The 27,491-nt window shown below is 42.5% G+C and overlaps 1 long non-coding RNA gene across 1 annotated transcript; it reads left to right on the top strand.

Moving 5' to 3' along the window:
* The first annotated feature begins 508 nt into the window (after positions 1–508).
* On the top strand, positions 509–27,491 carry LOC148506783 (uncharacterized). Its single transcript, XR_015869739.1, has 3 exons — positions 509–591; positions 26,724–26,806; positions 27,234–27,491. It is a non-coding gene; the product is annotated as an uncharacterized LOC148506783 (long non-coding RNA).

The raw sequence follows: 27,491 nt of genomic DNA, 5'->3' as shown, positions 1-27,491 counted from the left end.
GCTTTGTGGCAGCCTAGACCCTACCACAGGGTCTTGTCACAAGGCCAATGGTCGTAATATTTGTGATGGCCTCCTGGTCGCTCAAACAAGCTATGGGAGGTTTCCCACAGCTTTGCGAGTGGCAGGGGGGAAAAAATTTAAAACACCCACAGACCCTGCAAGCTGCCCGCTGCAGCGAGCAGGTCTGAATCAGGGCCTTTGTCTGCAGAGTGTACAAATGCCTCTTTACATTTTCCCTTTATCAATAAGAAGAAGAAGAGGAAATAAGGACCTTAAGGTGTCTGGAATACACCTTCGAAAGGGGGGCATTATGTTAGTATTGTCTGTTTGTGATTTATGTTTTGTTTGCTTTTTCACCAGTAGGGGTCACCAGATCTTTCAGATATGTTCTGGTCCTGACCTGAGGTGCTGCTCTCTATTGTATCTGTGATTATCACATTATGAGTCACACCTGTCTGTCAGCCTTATAGGCTGTCTGCAGTAAGCAGTGAGTGCTGGTCAGTGTTTGTCTGTTTGCCTTGTATTTCATTTGGTCTGTGGTCCAGTTCAGTCTGTCTTGTTCATTGGGATCTTCCTGCCTGCAATGCCAAGGTATTACCCATATAAGCTCTGTGTCTCCAACCTATGGAAGTGTATGGACCTTTTTGCATATCTGAACCATTTATCTCTGTCACAATCTTGAAACCTGTGTTTGCTTACTGGTCTGCAGTCAATTAGTCATGGTACCTCTGTATATCCAGCACTGTTCCTGTGTACCCTACTTATTCACTTTATCAAATTCATCTGCATTACCCTGCCATCATTTTCAACCCTCAATAAATATTTTTGTTTAATATTCCATGTCCATGTGATTTTGCATTATTTCAGAGGGGTTTCCTTAACAAGAACAGTGTGTTTGTCATAGATTGGGAGCTGTAATTGAGGCCCTCATTCAGAGTCGGTCGTAAGCGGCCGCTTGGGCGTACGCCTAACGATCGAGAATCAGAAAAAAACCAATCGCACGGCCGGGCGATCGCAACCACAGTGACGCCCATACATGAACAAAGCACCTCCTCTAGCTAACGAGTGATAGCAGTTAGCGATCGTTGTCAGTCGCTGTATGTTAATTTTCTTCTGATGGTTGCGGCCGCTTGTGTTGTATGCAAATTACACGAAAAATTTACAAAAAAATGCATAGAATATGCCATCCCCAGGAAATGTATTTATTCTTATTATTCGCTAATGCAAACGCAACTGAATCAATTACAAGCCAATTAGCAGTGTTATTAGCAACAACAAATGATTATTAGCTGTTTGTATTGTGAGGTACAAAATAGAAACACCAGACATAACCTCAGTAACATTCGATAGTATCGATTGTACTCTGGGGCTTGAGAGAGCACATACCCAACCTCAAGCTGTACGATCAGCCAGGCCTCTAACATGCTCGTAGAGTGACTTTTTACTACTTCCGGCCTTCTATGTCGGTCGTAGCAGGAAATTTATGTATACCCCAGAAATGCCCTGAAAACAGTGAGGAATGCCTGCGTTTTTAGACCACCACCCCCGTCATGACCCACAAACGGCCTTTCATGTCAATCAACTCTCAGAAGCCACTTCCTGCTCATAAGCCGTAAGATCGACAGCATTTTGGATTGCAAGGTCTCGTGCGCACGACTAACTATGCATGCGTGGTTTGGAAACCTCAGATGCGTACGTCCGAGCGGCCGCTTACGATCGACTCTGAATGAGGTCCTGAGTGTGTAATAAAGGATTAAATCATGTGATGTACAAATCCCGAGTATTTATAATTGTGATCTGTTATCATTATTAAAGTACAGTGCAGTGGGCCAATCAGGGAGTGGGGGTGGGCCTTTGCAGATCGTGTAGGGGACAGAGGTAAACTGAGTGCTCCTGCACATGGAGAGGAAATAAAAAATAGTTTGGCTCCTTGCCATTGATGGCGGTGAACCACTGGCTTACCAAAGGCCATTCACATCATGCCACACAGTAATGCTGCTATGGCTGATCCTGATTGGCTATACTTTACATTAATTGGACAGTAATGCTGCACTTACTATGCACAAGGCGCTGGCTCAGTTGTTGTATCCACCAGACATCTCTCCTTACAAGATTGCTTCAATAATGTTGGAGGCCTACTCAGACCTGGATATTGCATTGCGCCATCATAAAAGCCTGACGCTTGTCTATATTATTAATGAGTGGCCTAATTTTTAGCTCCCATCCTAAATAAGGCCACTACCTCACAGCCATTTTGTAAACTGTATAAACAGAGTAGGACATAGGGAACAGGACATACAGTAGAACGCACAACACGACACCAGATAATAAGGTACTAGATCATATGCATACGCAGGCCATGTTTTTCTTGTCTGTGACAGTGTGTATGTTTAAATTTCAGTGTATTAGTGCTGCTTGGTAGTCAATGTGTAATATCTTTCTGCATGCCATGGATATTGTCAAGTCTCACTGTGACTTACCGCGCCTCACCACGCTATTCTCACGCTGTAACTTAAAAGCCTATATAGCGTGACTTGAGCAACAATGTAAGAGAACACATCTGTATAATACACTCGGCAAGTATACACCTACCTGGGTTTATATTATTATTCTTTCCACATACTATATTGCACATTGTGATATGGATAGCACTCCTATAGATCCATACTCCTATAGACTTCTATGTGGACTATGGGCCTGATTCAGACCCGCTCGAGAGCGCTGAGTGCTCGCAAGCGGGTCGATGGTGCCCTAATGCGCATGCGCACGACTGACGGAGCTCAGTCGTGTGCATGCGCGAGACCCGCATAGCGACAACCAAGCTGTCGCTATGGGTCTCACACGAAAGGGGGCGTGCTGTCGATGGTGAGTGACAGCACATCCCCTTTGGTGGGTGTGCCGGGGGCGTTGCTGCCCAGACGGAGGAACACCTTCCATCTGGGTCCGGCCCCACTGACATCACTAGTGATGTCAGTGGGAGTGCTTTTGGCTCTGATAGAGCCAAAAGCACTCCAGGGCTTGCGGCAGCGAGACCCTACCGCAAGGTCTCGTCGCAAGCCCGATGGTCGCGATGGTCTTGACCATCACAGCCATCTTTTTGGCCACTCGCATAAGCTGTGGGTGGTCACCCACAGCTATGCAAGCGGCCAGGAGGCCGCTCCATTTTTAGGTAGGAGGGCCCTGATTCAGAGTGAGCGCTCTGGTCAGAGCGTCCGGCTTTGAATCAGGCCCTATATTTGCTATTTAAAATAGAGAGACCACAGCAGATATCTCTGAAATGTGTTGTGATACTTTCTCATTACATCTAGAGCAAACATAATGTGGAATCAGCAGTTTTCTAATGATTTTTCATTTGCTTCATACTGTGAATCGGCCACTTTATTTGGTTGGCCAGCACACAACAGAGGTCTCACACATTTTTCATCTATAAGAATTCAGGACTTATAAACTCATAAAATGTATTTAACTAGATATCTGCTATTTATAGGAGGACATTATCAAAAATGTACATAGAGGGCCAGGAGAATGTCTGAATGTACCCTAATCACCTCAAATCTTCCCTAGTTTAATCAAGTGCTATACTATCCTTTTGCTTTTCTACTTTAGCAGGGAGCAAGAGGAAGGGTGAATCATCTTCTGGGAATACTGGGAATGTAGTGCAAGTTTATGACATCATACTGTATATCTGTGCTAAAATCCTTATCCATCGCTAACATGGTGCACCACCTGCCAGCTGCACAGGCAGGAATCTTCCAGCTTCAATTCTTATATATTAATGGCATTTGCTCCATGCCAGGGCACTTCAGAGAAAACAGCACAGAATCCTTTCTACCATGTGATGTTTTCAGTGGTTTAGGTATCTATTAAATTGTGGTGCACCCTAACCCATTGTCCCCTAGGTGACTGCCTAGGACATTGTACCATATACTGTACATTAATGTAGTTTACTCTTAAGGGTAAATTTACTATGAATCATATCTGGCTTAGTTTTAAACACACTGGGCATCACTGGGACATGAGTGAGTTTTTCCCAATCAAACACAAATTTATTAAGAATCATGTTTGACTAATTTCTTACTATTGTATAGTTAATCATGTCTACAAGTGCATGAGTCTAGTTATATCTGGACTGAAATATATAGGGGCATATTCAATTTGGCTCAAAGTTTAGCTAGGAAAAACCCTTGCACTCCTCGTGCCCAATTTTGGATTACCGTGGGTATGCATGCTCTTGATACCAACGTTATTTAATTTATAAAATTATTTGCGGGGTTTTCAGAGCCAAAAACCCTGTGCCGTGTAAACATAAAATAAAGAAAATTAGTTACTTGCCTGGGGGCTTCTGTTTGTCTCTGCAGCGCCTGGTGGCCTCCTCTCAATCTTCTCACTGGGGAGGGGGCTGCTGGGAGTCCCGGGGGCTTCTTGGAGGCTCCAGGGGCTGCAATAAGGCACAAGGGCTGCTGGGAGATGTAGCTCTCGCAGCGCCCAATATGGGGGGATATACTTACACTTGGGGCACACACCGGGACACACTCATGCGCACACACACTCACTCATAAAAACTCACACACACTGACATACTCACTGCTGCTGCAGGAGACCGGGTCCTGATGCTGGATGCAGAAGATAACACTTCGTAAGGTATTACTGACTAATTAGGCTAATTGGAAACTCCAATTGCTTAATTAGTCATTAGGAGGGGTGCCGTCGGGGTCCCAGAGCAATTCCCGACCATTTTTCCTAAAATTGAGGATTTTAGGAAAAATTGGTTGTGGAGTAGTGCAAAAAACAACCTCCCGACACTCAAAAAATAAAAAAACCTTGCTCCTAATTGAATAGCAAAAAATTTGCACCTGCAGGCAACACCAACCGGGTTCAGGATTTTTTATATTCTCGCCCCCAATTGAATATGCCCCATAAACCTTCTTGTGTGCTGCATGTTTAGCAGAAGAACTGCACATCTCAGTGTAATCAGTGCAATGGTTTTATGTTCTATAGGGTAAATAAAAGAATAAAAATTAAGAGCATAACCAGCCCAAGACCTCTGAGCCCATGCTTTTATAGGAAAATCAGGGGAAAAACTGACATGGAGTTCCCCCTAGTTTTCTACAACTATCACTGGGCTGAACAAGTTGGGGTGGTAATGGCACAGCAGGGGGACATACAGCATGGGGTCCCCCTAACACACCATTCTCTAGGCCTGAACAGGTCAATCCACATCTTGGTTTTATCCCATCAGTGCAGGGGTATATCTTCAAGTTATTTTTTTTCACCCTGACTAAGTGTCCCTGCGGAGCGTATGCCGGCTTTCCTAGCTGCGTACAGGGCACACTGCTATAATCATATAATGTGACTGCTAAGGAATGTGCTTAATGTGACACCAGAAATTATTCTGCTGGAGAGGGTTTATATTAGATCAAACTAAATAGCATATAGCTAAATACTAGTGGGAATCTAACTCAGAGAGTGATATCTGCGCTTTCTAATAGCCTGCATGGGCAGGCCTCAGTCACACATATCCGTGTGAAATTGTTACACTAGTTGCAAACCTTTAAATGTGGAGTTATTATTGCTGGAAGGGATACTTTATATATTTTCTGGATGTGATCAGGCTATAACTATATATGATACAGATTTTGTATAACATTTTTAAGTACAGGTACACTTCATTCAAAAGTCAAATATGAGATTTATCAATTCTCCCTCCAGAAAGTGATCCCTCTCCCTTTAGAGACATATTATATGTAAATAAAACTTTACGGAGTCATTTGTGTTGGAATATCTCTTGATGTTCCTGTCTCAATACATATACTGATCAATCAAACGTGTTTATTGTGTCCAATTTTCTCAGTATTATAAAATGAAGAGAGATTTCTCATTTATTCCTCGGGTTGGAAATAATATTGCCTGCTAATAAATTCAACAATCCTTTATAGCTGGGGAAGACAAGTAGATGTCTCAAAGTACGTCTCGCAGAGAACATTTACAATGTTCATAAAGGTTTAGAGACACACTCTTTCTCTGCACATTTTAAAATTAAAAACAATAAAAAAAGAGTGTTATAGTAAATAGTTTTGGGGCATAGAACATGCCAAGCCATCTTGGAGAAATAGAGATCTTGAGACTAGACTCTCAAAAATGGAAATTAAATGAATTTTAAAATTGGGCACTCTTGCCCCGAAAGGTTTCAACTCTCATTTTAAAATGAAATGTTTTTTAAAATAGATATATTGTTTTTAAAAGTATTTATTTTTATATCTTTGGAGTATGTATGGTATATAAATTATTATTCTCCTTTTAAAATATCACCTTCTGTTTTCTTTTTTTTTTGTATATGAATGGACATCCTAATGTTCTTTCAAGAATAATGGATCTCATTTAATGTGATTTGGTTATTTAATATATGTGGAAAGCATATTATCAAGAATGTTGGATTGAAATAATATAATAATAAGGCATATCCGAGTTCCATGTTTATTATGGAACACATGAAATTTAAATCAATGGAATGCAGACTTGTTCTATTCGGATATGCATAGTAATGAAACATAAAGTGGAACGCATGACATTTCCTGTCATGTGCAGGAGTGATGAATGGAACGCATGACGTTATATCCGGCAATACGCATTGATCAGCTTGGATGCCAAGTGGAACACATGACACTATATACGGTAATGCGCAGTGACTAGCCCGGATGCTGAATGGAACGCATACCGCGGAAGCAGAAGTGTTCCTTCGTTTATGGACAATTTGTTACACATGTAGGTTTTTAATTTCCTTAATTACAGTGGGTATTTATTGAGGAGTAGGGAGGATCAGCCACAAGCGCTTCTGAGGAAGAACCAACCTGGTTCAAAATGCATTAAGTGGTGTGGCTGCATATATCACTGAACGCTGTGGGGGAAACACTTTACCTGTTTTGGCCTAAGGATTGAGGAGTATCTGGAACTCTGTTTACAACCTTGCTTTAAAACCTGTTGTGATGAGTATATGCTTGTCCATATAGACATGCTGATGTGTTACATGACTGTTTTAATGATTTACTTGACCTACACCAATTGTTCCATCAAAGAGTTCAGAGAAAAAAGCATTCATATATTCACTATAACTCCGGACTCTTAAGGGTGATTATCCTATTTATGGTTACATGTACAGGTTTTGCGCAATTGTATTATTTTATTCTTTCTAATTTCTACAGTCATCAAACTATCCTTTACTTGTGAAGAGGTGGTTGCTACCCCTAGTCAGACACTCCCGATTCTGTTTAGGGTCTTTTGTTTCCTACTAGAAGAGGACAAGCACTGTTGATATGTCCAGGAGTGGCACAATATAGACATCTTATTCTGGAAATGTCGAGTATGCTCAGGCGGAGTTAAGCGGGCTCTATTAACCTGTATCGGTACTTCTTTTGAGGAAGAAGGGAAAGAGGTAGATTGAGTTGGCATTTGACAATCTCAAAAATGTTCCTCATGTCCTCTGGTAGACAGTCGTTCTCTATGGCTGATGTAAATTTTAATTCATAGTGATGTTAATTCTGCAAGAAACTCAGGAAGATCTCAAGAGGCCAACTCGTCTTTCAATTTCTCAGATAATCCATGAAGGAATGTTGCCTGGAGCGCTTCATCATTCCATTTTAACTCGGATGCGATGGTCTGAAATTGGACAGCGTTGTGACCCACAGTGCGTGTTCCTTGGCAGACTCAAAGGAGATAGGAAGAAGCTGAAGCGAATTGACCTGGCTCATCCAAGATCCTTTTGAAGGCACTGATGAAGTCATTATAATAGAAAACAAGCAGATCAGCTTATTTCCAGAGTGGAGACACCCAGTTCAATGCAGTTCCAGAGAACAGAGAAATGACATGCCACTTTAGATCTCTAAGTGGGAACATTTTGGAGTAGGCACTCAAAATGGATCTCGCACTGGTTAATAAACCCATGACAATGCTTAGTACTCCCATCAAAGTGTTCAGGTGTAGCCAACTGCAGGCGAGGTGGTGGGTTAGCAGGAGGGGACCCAGATGGAGCTGGAAGCACAGTAGCCAGAGTAGACTGAATGGCGAGTAGTTTGGTAGAAAGCTCTTGGAGGTACTGAGCCATTTACTCATGGCCGCCATCAGGGGGGGACTGCCTGGCCTGGAGTCCCGGGCCCAGACACTCTGGGGGTCTGCCCGCTCCACCTGTCTACTACTTCCCATCTGCCAAACTTACATTCACTGACAGGCTCGGCTAGGGGTCTGCAGCTGCTTGCACCCACTGCTATGTCCTCTAACTATCTCCACAATCACCGGCTGCTGCTGCCGTGTATGCTCTGTACTGCTAGCCTATAACACAGTCGAGCAGCCAGGAGCATCTTCTCTGCCTGCCTCACACACAGGCAGCAGCGGTGGGTGGTTGGAGAGGTATGGAGGGGATATAGTAGTGGGCATGGGCCCCCGAGGCTGAGCCTGTCAGTGATTGTAAATATGGCAGAGGGGAAGTAGTTGGGCTGGCAGACCCCTCATTGTGAGGAGCAAGGAGAGAGGTGGGGTTGCTGTGAGGCTCTGTATAATTGGGGCTGGGGAGCCCTGCCTATTTGGTTCATCCCGGGCCACAACATTTCTGATGGCGCACCTACTGTTGTGTGGCCTCCTGATTCTCTATATGGGTGTCGAGGTCTTGCAGTGTCTCTGCACCCTGGAAACCTGAGGCTTCCATTTGGCCTGAACAAACTGTCACACTAGCATTCTCAAGATCCTCAGATGGTGGGCTTAGAGCCTGGGCATTGGGGAAAGAAGATAGGAGGAGGTAGGGGGCTTGAACATATGTCTTCCTCATCCACTAGCACCGAATGTTGACCAGACCTAACCAAAGGTGACCACTCCAATTGGGATTTTGGATTTGGGCTTAGCTGCACCCGACAAGCAGGTCACAGCCCTTTAGTCAAGTATTCAGTACAAGTGGGAAAGAAACAAAAACACAGGAAGACACAAGAGAAGTACTGGGAGAGCATAGTAGCTCAGATACTCAGGGATTGTCACAGGTAATGAACAAGTGTACTGGGAATCCAGACACAGGTATTAGTAATAGATGCACTGGGATTATAGACACAGAAATCAGTAATAGATGTACTTGAATCCAGATGCAGATATCATTAATTGATGCACTGGGAACCCAGATGCAGATAGAGCTTTAATCCAAATCACTGGTCTCAGGTACAGAGTGTTGTATATAGTAGCCACAAACAGGGAGACACTGGAACAAAAGAAATAAAAACTCGAGAGGTGATATGAAACACTTGGAACTTGGGACATGGGTAACACTGGAAGACATACTGGAGGATACTGCGAATAAACTCAGCACGGACCAACATGGAGCCTGGAATGAGACCACAGTTGTTCAGGCAACTTCCTGTTACATGGAGCTTGGCTAAATACCCAACGGTAGCAGTCCATTGGTGGACCACATCAGCTGGCAGCTTATGATGCTACCACAGGAAAAAGGTAGTCAGGTGAAATGAACTGTCATGGCTGCATCCATGACAGCAACTGCATTAACCAAGCGACAGCACAACCCAAGATAGTCCTTGCAGATCCTAGGACTAATCCTCAGTGCATCACTGACTGCTGCATCTGACATCTGAATGCCAATGAGATCAGGGGAAGCCGGCATTGTGGTGAGTAATGGCCGTCCCCAGGCCACAACCTGACAAAACACTTATCTTAATAGAAATACTTAGACAAGCTGAAACTTTCTCCAACTACAACGTTTTTTGAAAGGTACATAAGTGCAGGTTATGAATTTTAAAGGTTACAGCTACTCCTGTTGTGAAAATTCAAAACGATTGTTTAATTGTGTAGTGGTATAGAGTGTACACATGCAAGTGCAGGTTTAAAGGGTCTGAGAGCCCATAATGCCATATCTACTGACAACTGGATCCAAGTGAAGTACATCTCTCTAGAAGCATCCGCCCAAACATCAGACATCCGATTCAATCCAAGCTGCGGTTTGGGCCTTCTCGTCTGACTTATTGCCTTGATTCCACTTCAAGGCAATACGTCATCCTTGCGGCCTCAGATCTTGTGGGTTTTGGATTCTATATAAGGTGCCACAGCTGGGTCTTAGCACCATTTCCATGCCAGGCACGCTGCTACATGCTGTACTCTGCTGTAAAGGCTGTGCTGCTATTTGTCATTTTGTGTAGCATGGGTACACTGTTTTATGCTGCACTGTACTTTGCAGTATAGGCTGTGCTGTGTCCAGGCTCACAAGTGGCTGTGCTGCTCTGTATATTAGGCAATGTGTATAGTGAGCATACTGCTGTATGCTGTACTGTCCTCTGCTGTAAAGGCTTTGCTATGTCCAGACTATCGATACCTAGTAAAAATCTCTGTACAATCCTGCCTATACCCTCTATACCTTTATACGATCCTGCCTATACCTTCTAAAATTGTCGCAAATTTAGCGTACTGAGTCGCATAGTACATAAATGCCTTCAGACTTTGAATGTGTTTCCAATGCACAAAAGGTTATTATTTAACATAACAACAAAAGGTTACATGCTGTTATCTAAAGACAATTAGCACAAATATATCATACAGACCCAAAGTACAGTTGTTACATACGCACGCGCTCTGGGACCAGATACCGGCATCAGCAAGAAACCTCCGTCAACAGCATCAGCAAGAAGACTCCCGATTGGGGTCAGAGAGCGCACATATCTACTCTTACAGGGACAGGCAATATAATAAGCAAGTTTGGCATGATTCCATTGGTTCTCTGTCACAATGCTTCTGTTACAGGACAGTTAACAGGTCAATTCAAATGGACACAGGTCAGCCTCCGACAGCCTTTTGTCTCCTTTTTCCTGCTGTATGCAAATCTAAGCTGCTAATATTACATAGTAGATTTTAGTATTTTAACTCTCTGTAGTCCATAAGTTGCAGATGCATGTTGCGATCTTCTCACCGATGACACCGGGAAGCTGTTGAGACAGTGTAGATCAGTACAACACCAAACACGGTCTGCTTATCGTGTACTAAACCTTAGATATCAAATAATCTTTATTTCACAACATTAGTAATAAATGAATAAACCTTGAATATTACACTTTGGAGCTATGAAACCTTTTATGTAAAATGTGCAGTGTGTAAGTATTAGGGGTTTGGGAAAGAACGCGAGTTAGAGTTCACCATGGTACGTGTTTTGCAGGGTTGATCCCTTTGTATGTTTTAGTGACTGCCTGTATTTATATAGTGAGAACTTTTAACTTGGGGCAGTTGCGAACGCATGAAACTAATAAACAGTGTTCGCATGCGGGGTATTATGCAGTTGCTAATGTGCGTATGGTGTTAACAGCGCAACTGTGCATATTCAATGTGTATATGGGGCATGATGAGATATGCAGTCGCACGATGCTAATAATTGCATCGCCGTATGTACTTAAGTGTGAGTTTCGCTAAAATGGCGCAGGGTGGCCATTCGCAAAATGACGTCGTACAGATCTCATTTTTAAGGAGTCTCATTGCCATTCGCAAGATGGCGTTGTGCAGATCTAATTTTTAACTGATCCTGTCTCAGCCAATTATCCGGCTTCAACAATACTCATAAGCAGTGGCATAACTAGGGTATTTGGAGCACAGGGCAAATTTAAAAATGGAGCCCCCCCCTATGTGTGTTCACCCAAAAAATGAGTGCAGTCACAAGGGGCGTGTTCACTTAAAAATGGGGCATGTCAACATGACACACTCCCCTTTCTCGTCACTCTTAACATTCCTTTCCATATGCACCTTAACCCCAGTAGTGCCCCTTATACAGTACCCCCAGTATGCAATGTCCCCAGTTGTGGTCCCTCTTATGCAGGCCCCAAGCAGTGTCTCTTATACAGTACCCCCAGTAGTGGTCCCCCTTATGCAGCCCCCCCATTTGTTCCCCTTATACAGTACCCTCAGTATGCAATGCCCCCAGTAATGGTCCCCCTTATACAGCCTGCCATTAGTTCCCCTTATGCAGTGCCCCATGTACTGGTACCCCTATGCAGTGCACCATGTAGGGCCCCTTATACAGTGCACCCAGTAGTGGTACCCCTATGCAGTGCCCTTTATATAGTGCCCCCAGTAGTAGTCTCCCCTATGCAGTGCCCCCAGTAGTGGTACTCCCTGTTGATTTGTTTGGGGCAGCTAGCACTCACCTTTGTATTTTAGGTCTGTTTAGAGAAGAGTGGCATAAGACATACATTATACTGTACATCCTTATAATGTACGGTCTTAGGGTAAAATGAAGATCACTGTAAAGAAACTTAAGGCCTGATTCAGAGGTGTACGCTGTTTGCATGCGCTCGCTCTGAATCAGGGTGTTCCTTTTTTTTTCTCCCTGCCTCCAGGCTGCTCGCACAGCTGTGGGTGACCACCCACAGCTTGTGCAAGCGGCCTGGTGATGGTCACGATTATCGCGACCATCGGGCTTGTGGCGAGACCCTGCTGGAGGGGCTCAGCTACCGCAAGCACGAGTGGACTTCCTGCTCTAATAGAACAGGAAGTCCACTACTGACATCACGAGTGATGTCAGTAGGGCCACCCACAAATGGCAGGCATTCCTAAGGGAACTCCTGTATTTGTGCAGCCACCCTCCCTCCCTGCCTACAAAATGGGGCAAGCTGTCAATCAGCATCGACAGCCACCCCATCTTGTAGTGAGACCCGGAGCGACAGAGCGGGTCTGACTCATGCACTTAGTTACTAGTTTAAAGGTGGGATTTTATTGTAATAATGAGCTCATACTATAAATGGACAGACTAACAAATACTTACAGGGAAACATGGAGGGAAGGGGAAGGGATGATGGTGAGGCAGGGTATATGAAAGGGAAGGTAAGACTAAAAATCTTTTTTTTAAAAAGGGGAGGGGTTATCCAAAAAAGGTATAACAAATGTATATAAAAAATATATGAAAATCAAAAACGTCAAAAAAAACCCATATATCAGTTTCAAAAGAATAATACCAGGTAAGTAAACGAATGACGTTTCAATGGTTGAGGAGTGAGTTCAGGAATGGATATAGGATAGTGTTCTTATTTCCAATACATGCTTCTGTGTGCAAAATTCCTTTAGGGGGTCCAGATTTAAGTTGCAGAAAGTATCAACTGTCAGTTCTGCAGTAACTGGCAGTCTTGCTTGGCACTGAAGGGGTGGTAAGGTAAATGTGAGCAGAATCGGTATGATTTACCACTGGACCCATGCCCGGCAGTTGGAATCCTGACAGTGGCATCCCGGCAGAGGAGGAAATCCCGATTGTCAAAGGTAAGTATATACTAACCTATTTCTACCCCCTAACCCTAACCCTCCCTTACAGGTGCCTAACCCTAAACTTCCCCCAGTGCCTGACCCTAATCCCCCCTCTAAGCGCCTAAACCTAATCCCCCCCCTTCCCCGCTGCCTAAACCTAAGTCCCCCTTGGGGGTGTCTAACGCTAACCCCCCTTCCTATAGCCTAAACCTAACCTCCCAGGGGGTTCCTAACCCTAAATCTCTCCAAGGAACCCTAAACCTAACCCTTCCCCCCATGGCTATCCGTGCTCGGAACCTGGCACCCGGCATCCCTTCGATTGGGATGCCGGACATCGGGCTCCCGGCGTATGTCTAATGACAGGCGTCGGTATATCAACGCCTGTCTTTAGACCCTTGCCGGGATATGATAGTCAGGAAGCCGGCTGTTGGGATTAGGTCCGCCAGCTTCCCGACTACATACCATGTGAGTAGATAGCACTCACATGCACTGCTGCATGGCACTGCTCATGTATCATCTCCTTTGTGGTTCAAGGGTGGAATTCCTGGTGATGTGGGGAGTGTTCAGTTGGATAGCACACGAGACGGTTGTCCCGCTTGCAATTGCCATGCTACCGAGATCCCCGCCTACCACAGTCTTCCCATATACACTTCTTATCTTCACTCGCGGCTCTGCCTGTCACGGGTGCTTGCCTTTACTTCATCCACTTCACGTCGCCTGGTGACTCAGGTGTTCCCTGGTGTGTAGTATACAGGTAATGGGTCCAACGTGTGTCAGCAAGCTGCAGTGGCCTTCTTCTGAGGTGGTACCCCCTATGCAGTGCCCTATATATAGTGACCCCCAGTAGTAGTCCCCCCATGCAGTGCCCCCCAGTAGTGTCCCTTATGCAGGCTCCCAGGAGTGATCCCCGTATCCATTGCCCCTAATACAGTGCCCCCTGTAGTGGTCCTCCCTTTTTAGTGCCCCTAGTAGTGGTCACCCCAGTGCAGTTCCCCTTGTGCCCCTAGTAGTAAGCCCCTTATATAGTGCCCCCAGTAGTACTCCCCCACAGGAGTAGTCCCCAGTAGAGGACCCCCCTCCCAATGCAGTTCCCCCAGTTGAAGCCCCCCCAGTAGTAGTCCTTAGTAGAGGTCCCCCCCGTAGTGCCCCCAGTAGAGGGCCCCCAGTAGTGCCCCAATTAGTGCCCCCCCAATGCAGTACCTGAATCCTCACTTCAGCTGTGGCCACTGCTCCTGCTGCCACCGCATGTTAGTCTGGCTGGCGCACTCTGCATTATGGGAGAGACATCATGATGTCTCTCCCATTACCCACTGCAGGAGCTGGAAGGTGGAGCTCATGAGTGAGCTCCAGGACGGCTCTTGCAGTGGGCGCAGAAGCCAATGAGAGTCTGTCTGATTCTCATTGGCTGCTGATTAAAACACACTTTGCCACAGCACTGGTGGCGATGTGTGTGTAAAAATGCACCAGCCTAGGCCCACCTCTCACCCTCCGCCTGGCGCTATTTAGTAAGCGCTCAGGGGGAGGGAAGGGGCTCAGCTGTGCAGCACAGGATGGCGCTGGGTGTAGGGAAGCCTATCGCCAATCCTGTGTAAATGTGTAGTGCTGACCGCACTCATTGCGGTCAGCACTACACTGGCTAACGAGAAAGTGCCGGTACCGTGGCACCCAGGGCATGTGCCCTGGCGGCCCTGCCCTAGTTACGCAACTACTCACAAGTTGCTCTTCTGCTCTTAGTCAATATGTACAAGAAGGGCACATTGCTGTAGGCTGCGCTGTATTCTGCTATAAATTGGCTGTGCTGTGTCAATCTAAAGAGATGTTCACTTGCATATATAAGCCCTGTGACTCCACACAGTTTTAATTGAACGGGGACCTCAAAAAAAATCAAAATATAAAAATATATAGTTCAATTCTAATGTTTGTACTGTTTGGTGTGCTTTACCCTAGTGTGGTTTGTTCACATGTGTATATATACAGTAAGCCCTGTGACTCCACATAGTTTGAATTGAGCTGCGAATTATAAAAATAAAAAAATATCGTTACATTTATTGTTTGTACTGTTTGGTACACTTTACTCTAGCTCGCTTAGTTCACATGCACATATATGCCCTGTTACTCCATGCAGTATGAATTGAGCTGCGACATATAAAAAATTCAAATAAAAAATTACTGTAGATAGTGAAATTCTATTGTTTGTACTGTTTGGTTCACTTTACCCTAGTGTGCTTTGTTCATGTGCATATATCAGCCACACAGTGATCTGCGAACTGAAAAATTAACAACCATGATGATGATGATAATCATTCTACTAAAGCTAAAGGGTCTAAGTCAGGGCATCTAAAATTAAAAAAAAAACAATATACAGTGCTAAAGAAAAAAACACATCTAATAAAGGGAAAATGTGGTGCAGAAAAACATAAACTTGCCAACATGCCATGCACCACACATAGTGGCAAATAAAGTCTGAGGCCTTGGCCTTTATTTATGAGTGGTGGTTCTGCAAGTGTCAGTGAGGCATCCCCCTCTGCCTCTTATGATAATGCAAGACATTGTAGAAGAGGTGTAAAAAAAATTGAAGGCCACTAAGGCAGTAGAACAAACTGTGTGTTCAAAAACAGAATGTCACAAATCCTTGAGAAGAGTCTATGAGCCAAATGTAATATGGTGAGAGTTTACAAAATGTGAGAGTTTAGCAGTAAAACTCTCACACTAATACATTGATCGAGTTGTATTTTCAAAGCAGGAAACACCTGGATGAGTTTAAATCTTGAGAGTTTTTTTTAATCTGAAAAACATGCAAGTTTGCATGTTCTGTGACTATACTACATTGGGTGAGTTTAAAAATGTGAGATTTTTCTCTCACATTTTCTAAACTCTCACCATATTAAATGTGGCCCTAAGTGTGTTCCAGTGCTATGTATGAGCCTGACCTTTCTGATACTGTTGTACTCACAAAGAAGGTGCCTTCCACCATTCCTGCTCCTTCTGCCAATGTGGGGATGAGCAGCACAAATATAGCTGATGACATAGAAATTGAGGATGCCACAGAGGAAGATCAAAAGGATGAGAGGGATGTTTGCATAGCTGATGCCAGTGTTAATGAGAATTTTGAGGATGAGGATGTTGTTTGTATAAGTCAGGCACTAGTGGAAGCAGCTCTTGGACATGAAAACAGGAAGGCCATTGTAATGCCTGGGTATAGGACCAACAAATGCACCTCTTATGTGTGGATTTATGTTTACCCAAATCCTGATGACAATTGTCAAGCCATCTGTAGCATTTGTAAAAACACTGTAAGTAGAGGTGGGGATGTTAACCATCTAGTAACCTCCACCCTCTTAGACATTTACATAAGAAACTGGTGCTAAAAAATAACAACAAGCAGTTCAGCATCAGCTAGCTCCCTTCACTCAAGTTCAACTAGATCCCAGCACCTGCTATCTCTTCTGCCAACACTTTCAGCCTCAATATACACAGTAATGTTTAGAGGTAGTCCTGCATCCAGTTTGTTAAAGCTAGGTGACTCCTCCCATATACAGAATTCCTTAGCAGAATCCTGCAGTGGTAGGCCTGCTGTTGCTGGGGATGGATCTATATCCCAGAAGGGGACTAAGGAAACTACTATTTTAAATATATCAACTGACTGTGAAACAGTCATTTGCAAGGGGAAGCAAGTATGACAGCTCTCACCCAGTCGCACAGTGGATCACTGATGCTAACATGGCTATGCTAGTATTAGATCTGCATCCAATATTCACCATTAATGCAGTGGGTTTCACATAGTTAATTTAGGTCCTGTGTCTCAGGTACTAAATTCAATCTCGATTCCAGTACCCAAAAAGCCATTCCTCGGCTGTACCAGAACATTAAAAAAATAATAAATATTGGCTTACAAAATGCCAATATACCAACTGTCCATCACAGATAAGTGGACAAACATTAGTGGTCAAACTAAAGGTTACATGACTGTGACAGCTCACTGGGTGAGTGATGCTTCTTTATCAGCAACAGCAGTATCTAACTAAAAACACCAGCTCATTTAGAGGCAGGCTACTCTATATATCACCGGCTTTACTAAGAGGCATACCACTGACAACCTCTTTAGAAAAACTAAGGTATGTAATTTCAATATGGCTTTCCCCACATGGACTCTCCTCAGGATTTGTGAATTCTGACAATGCCACCAATATTGTGAGAGCATCATAGCTGGGTGAATTCCAACATGTCCCATCACCTTAGTGGTACAGGTTTTTTTTTTTTAAAAAATGAGAGGGGCATGCAGGAGATGCTGCCAGTGGCTGAAACCATTTTGGGACATTTTTGCCATTCAGTCACAGCATGCCGGAGATTGCAGCAGCTGCAAGAACAGTTGAATTTGCCCTGCCACCAACTGAGGCAGGAGGTGGTAACCAGATGGAATTTCACCCTTTATATGCTTCAGTGGATGGATGAATAGCAAAAAGCCATCAACAGCTATACAACAAGCCATGACATTGGGAGAGAAAGAGATGTTCCTTAGTTCAGCGCAGTGGAGATGCTTTCTGTCTTATTCAAGGTTCTCAAACCCTTAGCAGTAGATACCTCTGTAGTGAGTTCAGACACTGCTAGCTTGAGTCAGGTGATTCTCCTAAATAGGTTTTTGGAAAATCAGCTTGAGAAATTGAAGGAGGAAATGAAACAAATCAATTCTACAAGGTGGACTTGTAGATCAAAGTCTTTTGTTCACTTTGCCAGGATCCAAGGGTTGCCAATATCTTGTAAATAGATCACTACATTTTGGCGACCATGTTGGATCCTAGGTTTAAGTCATATGTGCTGTCTCTCTTTTCAACTGACCCAGATCTTAAGAGATGCAAAGAACTCCTGGTGAGCAAGTTGGCAGCTCTAGTGGTACAAGACATGATGACATCTCTTCCTACAGTTTTTCCAGCAGCTGCTAGGAAAAAACTCAGCTTACCCAAAAGACCCAGTGGTGATGCAGATGAGTCAACACAATATTGTAACATCTGGTTGGGTCTAAAGGAATTGCTAAAAATTAGTGACACCTCCATCTGACAGGGTCACAATCTAAAGAATGGTGGAGGATTATTTTCATGACATCATACACATACTGTACCAAACTGCCTGTAGTAATCCTGGATGGGTGGTAACCGTACATTCTCTGCTTGTCTTAAGGTCCCTCTGCCCTCATCTTCCTATAAGGGAACATGATTTTTCTACAAATTCTGGGGTGGTAGAGGTCACTTATTATTCTGCACATTTTAAAAATGAATTTAGGAAATTCCACTTTTGCAGAAATGTACGTCTCTAGGTGCACTTTATCCAGTAATAATATGAAGCTAAACTGACCAGTGTTTGTAACGAAAAAGTTAAATATGGAAATAAAATCTAATGCAGGATCTGTCAAGCTTCATGATATCCTGTGAGAACCGGATGGAGCTCCTGTTTTCACTATAACAGGATTAATCACAAGTTTTTGTTACATTGTATGTGTGCCATGCCAGCTGCTTGTGATCTGTATGCCATGTTATCTCAAATAGCCAATGGCTGAATTATTATTACCTCTACAATATAAAAAGCTGATAAACAGTAATGTACATTTAGCACTCTTGTAGAAATAGCTTAAACTAACAACAAGGACAGAAGGAGAGTAAGTATGGCTCATATTCTTACTAATCTTTATAATTCACTGGAATATTATTTTCTGTAAAACACTTATTAGATTATGTATATTTATTAGAATGTGTTAAATAGAATGAACTGCCAGTAGATTTAAAGATACTACTTATTAATTTTAGTCAAATGCTTCTAAAACTGATATATTGATATATTTGCTTCTAAAATAAATATAAAATATAAGGCTTTGTTGAAATTTTTAAAACATACTAAAGCACATTAATGGGAAATAAGTACTGTTTAGTTTGATTGCAATGCAGCAATACTGCAATTTATAGAGGTAATTTACACGTCTCTTCACAGACTCCCAGAAGAGTGGGTTACCCTTCCACATGGCAAACAATTAATGGACAGTTATGTAATGCATAATGGAGATAGAAAAACCAATGATTTAAAGGGGTTCCATTCAATATGTCAACACTTAGAATATCAACAATCAAAATGTCAAATTTTAGAATGTCAACATGTTTAGAATTTCAACAGATGGCATGTGTACATCCACTAAGATAGAACTGACAAGAGGGGAATTATTGGTTGTAATCTTTTCTTTTAAATTTACACTCATTAATTGGTATTATTCATTTGTGTGATTATATATATATATATAATTTACTGGTTCTAAATATAAATACAGACAGACAGTTACAGTTTGATTCAAAAAGAAGACTGTTTTTTCTTCAGGATGTCTTCTCTCGATCAAATTTACAATATATAATTTTCTGCCATATTTAATGGAGACTATTATGGGTAAGATAGATATCATCCTCTATTGTATGTGTTCATGATTTTTATATGACTGAGTGTTAAGCGCTGTTATAGAAAGATATTTTGCTGTTTTAAAGCATATTATATACCATGTATTTATATACTATGTATTTATAAACTGCACAGATGGTGCCTTCTTTCTAACCCCCAGCTTCTTTAAATACATGACAGAGTGTAAAGGGAGGAGATTGTGTTCCTATATTTTATTACTATTAATTTCCTTGTAAAGTCATTATAAAACTAGAAAAGCACCTTTACTGTTTCTTAAAAGAGGACCATAAATGTATCTATTAGTACTGAATGTGCAAATGTGCATGTGGGGTGCCTTTATTATATAACATTCCTCTGCATGTTATCAGTTTCCTCTCCAGACCCCCTCACTGACTTACCCTCACACTCTTCTTTGCAGCCCACCCCCTCCACAGTATATATTTTTTTGCCATTTGACATTTCATCTCTGCCCTCACCAAGGGGCAGTTTATGAGAGGAGGAACCCCATTTGCAGTCTCCCTGCAGTCCCCCCACTCTTGGTGGGTCATTCAAGGAGTAGGCTGTCGCCATGGCAGAGTCTAATGCACATGCGCAGACGTCCAAAAAATTATGCTGTTCCTCTCCTTAAATTTACCAGACAAATACACTGGCATCGGCGGAGAGGTAAGTATAGGTTATGAGTGCAGGGTTTACAGTGTGGGCCTCCATGGAAACAGGAAAATGTGTGTACCACACACCATTTACCCATTAAAGATTCACCACTGTCGCCTCCAACCCAATGAGGTTCCTTTTTTTATTGTCCTTGGCTCATTTGCCCACTTCCTATTTTTTTTAAATTTGGGCTTTGTTCTCGGTACCCTCTATCTTTTTATATATTTTTTCATTTGAGCCTGGTTTTCTTTGGCCTCCATCGCTATGTTTTAATTTTCCTTTCCATGGTCCTGGCTGCCTCCCTCCTCTATATATTTTTTAACTATTAACTGGTGATGCCACCATCTGCTTTTGCAGAGGAGATCAATTCTGCATAAGTACAGAAAAGATCTCATCTGACTCCCCGGACATCCGAGAAGTGTGACCGCCCGCATCACTTCTGGAATCACACCCCAGAATGCCATGCGAACAGCACTATGGGGCAAGTGCAGAAATCATCTGCAGCAGGAGGGATTAGTCCCACCTGATACATGCTCTGATGCACTCTGCATGTGGGGGAGGGGGGTATATGCCCATGAAGATAAGAAGTAACCCCCAGTTGGAATCTAGCATCAGTGGTGGTGGAGGAGGTGTAATATAGAGAAATATGACACTGGAGGGTGGGTAAAATAATAATATATATATATATATATATATATATATATATATATTGGTCACATGGTAGGAGGATGAGGGAGGTGGTCCAAAAAAAGGAGCTTTTTACAAGGGGGTAGAGTTGGTTTAGAAAACAGTGATTTTTTTTACTAATAAGGGGCTCTGGGGGTATTATTATTAGGAAATATGACCACTTGGGAGTCTATTGCCAATAGGGGGTGGAAAGTTATTTTATAGTAGGGGTTTATAAGGGTGGATGGGGGGGCGCAAAGCACCCTCTTGATCAGGGGTGTTTTTTTGTGCTGAGGAACATTTATATATATATATAACATTATTCACCGGCCGGTACAGGCCACGCCCCCTTCATGCGATATCACATGGGGCGGGGCCATAAACGCCGATATTTACAGCAATGCCCAGATCATCCTGAGGATGCTCCTGGGAGCTGTAAGGGAAGCGGTGTGAACACCAGAAGTGTCCTAAGAACGCTACAGGTGGCACTGCTGCATAGATTCTGGCTGTAGGGGGCCATTCTAGGCATCCTGCTAGCCAGATGAGGCTAGCAGAAAAAAGCTGCAAGGGCCAGACCAAATCATTCTGCAGGCCTTAATCATTTCCCCATCCCTGCTCTAGATATATTTAAATATTTAATTAAAAAAATATATCTATTATTAAAAATAATTTTACCTTTATTGTATAAAAAAACAACAAATTCTGAATGGTTTTATGGGGAAACATTGTCAGTTAAGTGGTTAATTTGAGCTTTTTTAATCATACCATACTTTTCTTTTAGTCCATTTTTTTTAACTTATGACATACAGTGACTCCCTTCCTCCCTCCTACAATACTAACTTAACTCTGGTTCTCTTTTCTTCTATGTTACTTTTTCTTCCTATCTACAGTACACTTTACAAGAGTTACAGTGTTCTTTCACTGGGCTCCTCTCTCCACTGACACCATCACTGCATTGTGTTGTGAAATATATTGGCATCAGGGGGAAAAAAAATAGCAGGAGCCCCAGTGTATATTTTGCATTGATCTAAATGTGATTACATAAATATAGTGGGATTATCAGGACTTAAAGATGCCCACACACAAGGTGATATGTTACACATTCAGCCCAAAGCCGACGCATCGGGATGACAGATCGTGTAAAATATGTCCTAATCATGAATCTCCACTTACGATTACGATGCTGATGCGCAGGCAAGATCTGAAAATCTCAGTCACGATGCACTGGAATAGTGTTGGAGACATGATAGATCGTGGGTCTATTTGGATAGTTTTTTACACCAAGTCATGCCCACGACTGCCGGGGAGCTGTCGGGGGAGAAATCGGACACGATATCGCATCGTGACCAGATCATCTAGTGTGTAGGCTCCTTATGAACACTGGGCCTGATTCAGAACCGCTCGCGAGTGCTGAGCACTCGCAAGCGGGTCGATGTTGGCCCAGTGCGCATGCGCACGACAGACCCGGCTCCGTTGTGCGCATGCACGAGATCCGGATAGCGATATGGGTCTCGTACCAAAATGGGCGTGCTGTCGATGGTGAGTGACAGCACGCCCCCTTTGGTGGATGTGGCTGCCCAGATGGAGGCGTTCCTATGGGAATGCCTACCGTCTGGGGCAGGCCCCACAGATATCACAAGTGATGTCAGTGGGAGTGCCTTCGGCTCTGATAGAGCCAAAAGCACTCCAGGGCTTGCGGCAACGAGACCCTACCACAAGGGTCTCGTCGCAAACCCGATGGTCATGATGGTCTTGACCATCGCGACCATCTTTTTGGCCGCTCGCTGTAGCTGTGGGTGGTCACCGACAGCTATGCGAGCGGCCAGGAGGCCGCTCTAAAAAAGAGAAGGAGGGCCCTGATTCTGAGCGAGCTCTCTGTCAGAGCGTCCGGCTCTGAATCAGGGCCACTGTGGATAGAAACCTGTAAACGTATCTTTAGTGAATGGGCTTTATTGGTACAGCTCATTTTTGTATTCATTGAAGTGAGAAACAGAATCATTAAATGTATGACAGCATTTTTCTGGTATAAGAAGTATGCAAATCTTTCCTTACAATCTACATAAGATGAGCAGATGGCCAATTAAAGGTGAATTCTTATCCATTTTGCTATATACTGTTTAGATTGTTAAAGCAACTCTGCTTTGGAAAAATCTATTTTTGCTCTTATTTTTTTGGTATTTTGTTGGGAGTTTTTGTACCTCGATCACCTATTTAACAAGCTATTTATACCAAACCCTGGTGTCCAAAACCTGTACTGGTCTGATATATCATATATAAAATCTTGTCTCTATTTTTCTATATTTATTTGAACTTATCTCTATATATAAGCTTAGTGAGATTGGTGTATTTTCCTGGAGGTTGGTGACCTTAGATGTGTTTTACCAGGAGGTGCATAAGATATTTTGCCACGTCAACATATTTAGATATTTATCGTATGATTTCAATATCATTTAATTGTTTTCTAATTAACATATTTAGATTTTATTTTTTTACTTTTTTGACTCTTTTTAGAGGATAATTTATTAAAAGTTAAGTTTTAAATTACCACTGTATCATTAATAACAATATTAGTTACAGGAGTGCCCCAAAAAAACCAACATATTTTTGTCTGAGGTGCCCCTTGCAACAGATATTCATGTGTAGAGCACAAATGTTTTGGGAGCATCACCAACATCCATCATATACTGTGAGATAGACCATGAAGTTGGTTTCCTTGAAATGAATCCCCATATATACGAATCTAACACTTATGCTTTACTGGTGTGGACTCATATTTGAAAGTGGAAAAAAATTAGGAAGTTGAGACTCACTATACAATAAAGTAAGTAAGCAACGCCTGATTTTTGTGGGACAAGAAGATATTACATTGGTTGCCATCATGATTTTCTGTGGCAGTAATGTAGTATTAGCATGAAATTGCTACATTTTGCATTAACATATGGTCCTGCTGTCTGGCAATAGGAGCCCTTAGACTGCAGACTCTTCACCCTACCCCTAAATCAACCTTTTACAAATTCATGAAATTCATGTACATAACTGAAAAAATGATTTCATAGGTCTGCAGATGAGAGACAGACCCCCAATATCCAATAACTTACCCAGATGCCACAAGTTTGATTCTACAGGCTTACTTACAGTAAGTGCAAGGTCCCCCCAGTATTCATACAGCAGCATGTACTTGCTCCATTGCAGGTCTGTACACACAGACCCAAACAGGGACAGTTTGGCCATCTGCCATTTCTGGCAAATGCCAGAAGGGCTGATGGCCTCAAGGCTGGCACGCGGAGACCCCCGCCCTCCACCACATGCCGCCGGATACATGAAATGAGCTCTGGGGGGACGATGCACTCTGCTTGGCCGGGAAAGGATGGGGGATTGCCGCGATGCCAGGCAACCATGACTCACAGCACGCCCCCTTGAAACTTAACCACGCCCCCCTTTGTGAGCACCTGCATCTAAGGCACACACAGGGCAGACAGCCAGGGCTCATCTATAGCCCTGGTCTGTCCCTGGACCCAAATGATCCATGCACTGGCTACCATCTAGTGACAATGAGGTTACAGTAACATCCACTGTGACTTCACTGGGAAGTTGCAGAAATATAAAACATTAATTTTCTGCAGCTTCTATATTTTGTGGGCCAGCTGTATATATTTATTTATTTACACTCTTCCCCAGCTGTTTGTCACAATCATGGTACTGCATCACTAGGTTTAAAATAAATAGCACGAATAGCTCTTTATACTAATCAGTTTATACCACTGACATTTGCCTAATAATACAATGGGGGGAATAGATATGAGGTATGATCCTGTGTTGGAAATAAAACAAAAAAGAGTAAGTGACTAAGCATCTTGACAAAACCATATTGCACTGCAGGTGGGTTCAGGGCCAGATTAACAATGGGGCGGATAGAGCTACAGCTCCAGGCCTCCACATAAAAATAGGCCCATCTTCATGACAGCATGATGTTGACTGGCCATCTGCTGTCCACATGGTCAGCCATAAATCATAAGTAGTAAAATTATATTTCTAGTTAACTCACAAAATGAAGCTTTTTTTAACTTTTACATATTTAGGGAGACATAGGTGATGAAAGTGTAGGGTATGTTCACTCCCACATGGCAGTGGCCACACCCACGCAGCAATGGTCAAACCTCCTCTGATTTTCATAATAGGCCCTTGATCATTTTCAGCTCCAGGCCCATGTGGCCCTTAATCCGGCCCTGGGTGGGTTAGATGTAAAATTTGTATAGAAATGTAAATATGAGGGGGGGGGAGCATGTACAAACTCAAATCTAAATTGCAGTGTAAAAATAAAGCTGTCCAGCATTAGTGAACTATGTGTGAAAGCAGCCTGTATTTACCATGCATGCAAAAATAATAAATGTATTTGGACCCCATGCAGTGCAACATTGTTTGTCCAGGTATAAAGTTAAATGCATTTTTTTCATTTACTCCCAAAACAGAATCAGTGACATAGAGAGCCTCGTGGGGCCGGGGTACTGGCAAGGAGTGTGGCCAAATGTATGGAGGCGTGGTCATGCCTCCTTAAAAATAAATTATTAATAGACTATATATGCAGGGTTTTTGTCAGAAGCTGATCTGGGGAGGGGTCAATCGGTGAGATCTGTTCCACCTCCCCCCTCCCACCCATCCAGAAAAGAGACTGCTGCTGTTGATTAGCGACAGCAGCCTCCCTGTACCCACCACAGCAGCATGTGCTGGGCTGGGGAGATAATGCCACTGACAGATAAGGGGGAGAGGGGTGGGCAGCGGCGGACCAAGGCCCCCATTGGGCCCCTCCATTAAGTTTGGGCCCGGGTAATTAGTACCCACTACACCCTTCTTAGTGCCACTATATAGAATCATACCCATTAAGAATAGTGTAGTCACAACAGCTGCAAATTGAAAATCTATGATAAAATCTTAGCTGTGTATGTAACAATATTGGCTTGATTCAGGATTGATAGCAAAAATAAAAGGAGCAATATGTGCCATAGTAAAACCTTGATGCACTGCTGGTGGGAAAGATATAAAATGTGCAGAGAGATTTATATCTGAGATGGGTGTACTATCTTTTTATTCAAATTTCATTGTAAAAATAAAGCTGGTCAGTATTTGTTCACAACATTTAGAACCAGACAACAGTTTTCCTGCATTGCAAAATAAATACATTAACGAATAAATAAATAAATGCATTTGCACCCCTTGCATTGCAAAACGGTACGTTCTAGGAGAAAATGTCTCCTTTTTTTTTATTTGCTTCTAATACTGAATCAGATGCTATGGGCCAAATATAATAGGGTGAGAGTTTAGAAAATGTGAGAGTTTAGCAGTAAACGCTCATACTTTTTAATCTCGCCCACTGTAATAGAGTCCAAGAACATGCAAACTCACATGTTATTAGACTAAAAAAACTCTCATGATTTAAAATCTCATCCAGATGTTTTCCTACAGTATTTTGAAGATAAAAACTCAACCAATATGAGTTTACTGCTAAACTTTCACATTTTCTAAACTCACCCTATTACATTTGGCCATATGTGTCTAGACAGTATATGTTAGTATTTTCTAGTATACATATTTTACACATTTGTGCTCAAACTAAAAAAAAGGCCACAAAAGTTGGATTTATTCTATAAGGACATGATGAAATAACTTAATTAAGTCCCATGTACTAAGTGATTACAACGTATGTTCTTAAACATATTTAGAAGCCCAAGATGAATCCCAAATTGGTAATACTGGTGACAGCTGTGGCCCTCGTCTGCCTTGTACAACTTGGGAAAGCAGAAAAGTAAGTTGTAATAATTATTCAACAAAATTTTATATTTGTCTATTAAAATTAATTTTATATCAGCTTAAACTGAGTACATGTAGTGTTGAAATTTTTCTTACAAGACTATTATTAGTCACTTACAGTACATTGGTATTCTGTGATAAATCGTTCTTTTGGTGAAATTCACTAAAGGGTTTAGCTAGTGGTTATGGACAGCGACTAATATACTAATTTGGTACCAAAGTACAGTACATCTTTTTCATCTGTTGTCAATTCACTTTCATCAAATATGTTATGTAATTAAACATGCAAGTGACACTTCAACAAAAATTACACTCACTCTGACATTTTGCGCTTTATCAGATAGAAATCACTGATCATGGATTACATTTTGATATTTTGTTAATGTATTTGCTGACAATAATTTTTTTTCTCTTTGTTGTAGGGAGGATGAAAGCCAGAATGACAATGATGAAATAAGAGATGAGAGAGGATTGTTTGGCAGCTTGGCTAAGGCATTGGTTAAGACTGCTAAGACTGTGGCTAAGACTGTGGCTAAGTCTGCAGCTAAGTCTGCAGTTAATGCTGTCGGTGGAGACAATAAGGAAGAATAAATAAAATCTGCAATTTGTAGAAGAGTAATACATACATTACTATATAATTGCTCTATTACATAATTGAAAGTGTTTTTCTTTCATGATGA

Source organism: Taudactylus pleione, unplaced genomic scaffold (genome assembly GCF_031769625.1).
Source record: "Taudactylus pleione unplaced genomic scaffold, aTauple2 ptg000396l, whole genome shotgun sequence".
In the NCBI taxonomy this organism is placed as follows: Eukaryota; Metazoa; Chordata; class Amphibia; order Anura; family Myobatrachidae; genus Taudactylus; species Taudactylus pleione.
The sequence above is the reverse complement of the archived record's forward strand: the minus strand, read 5'-3'. Positions and strand labels throughout refer to the sequence as shown.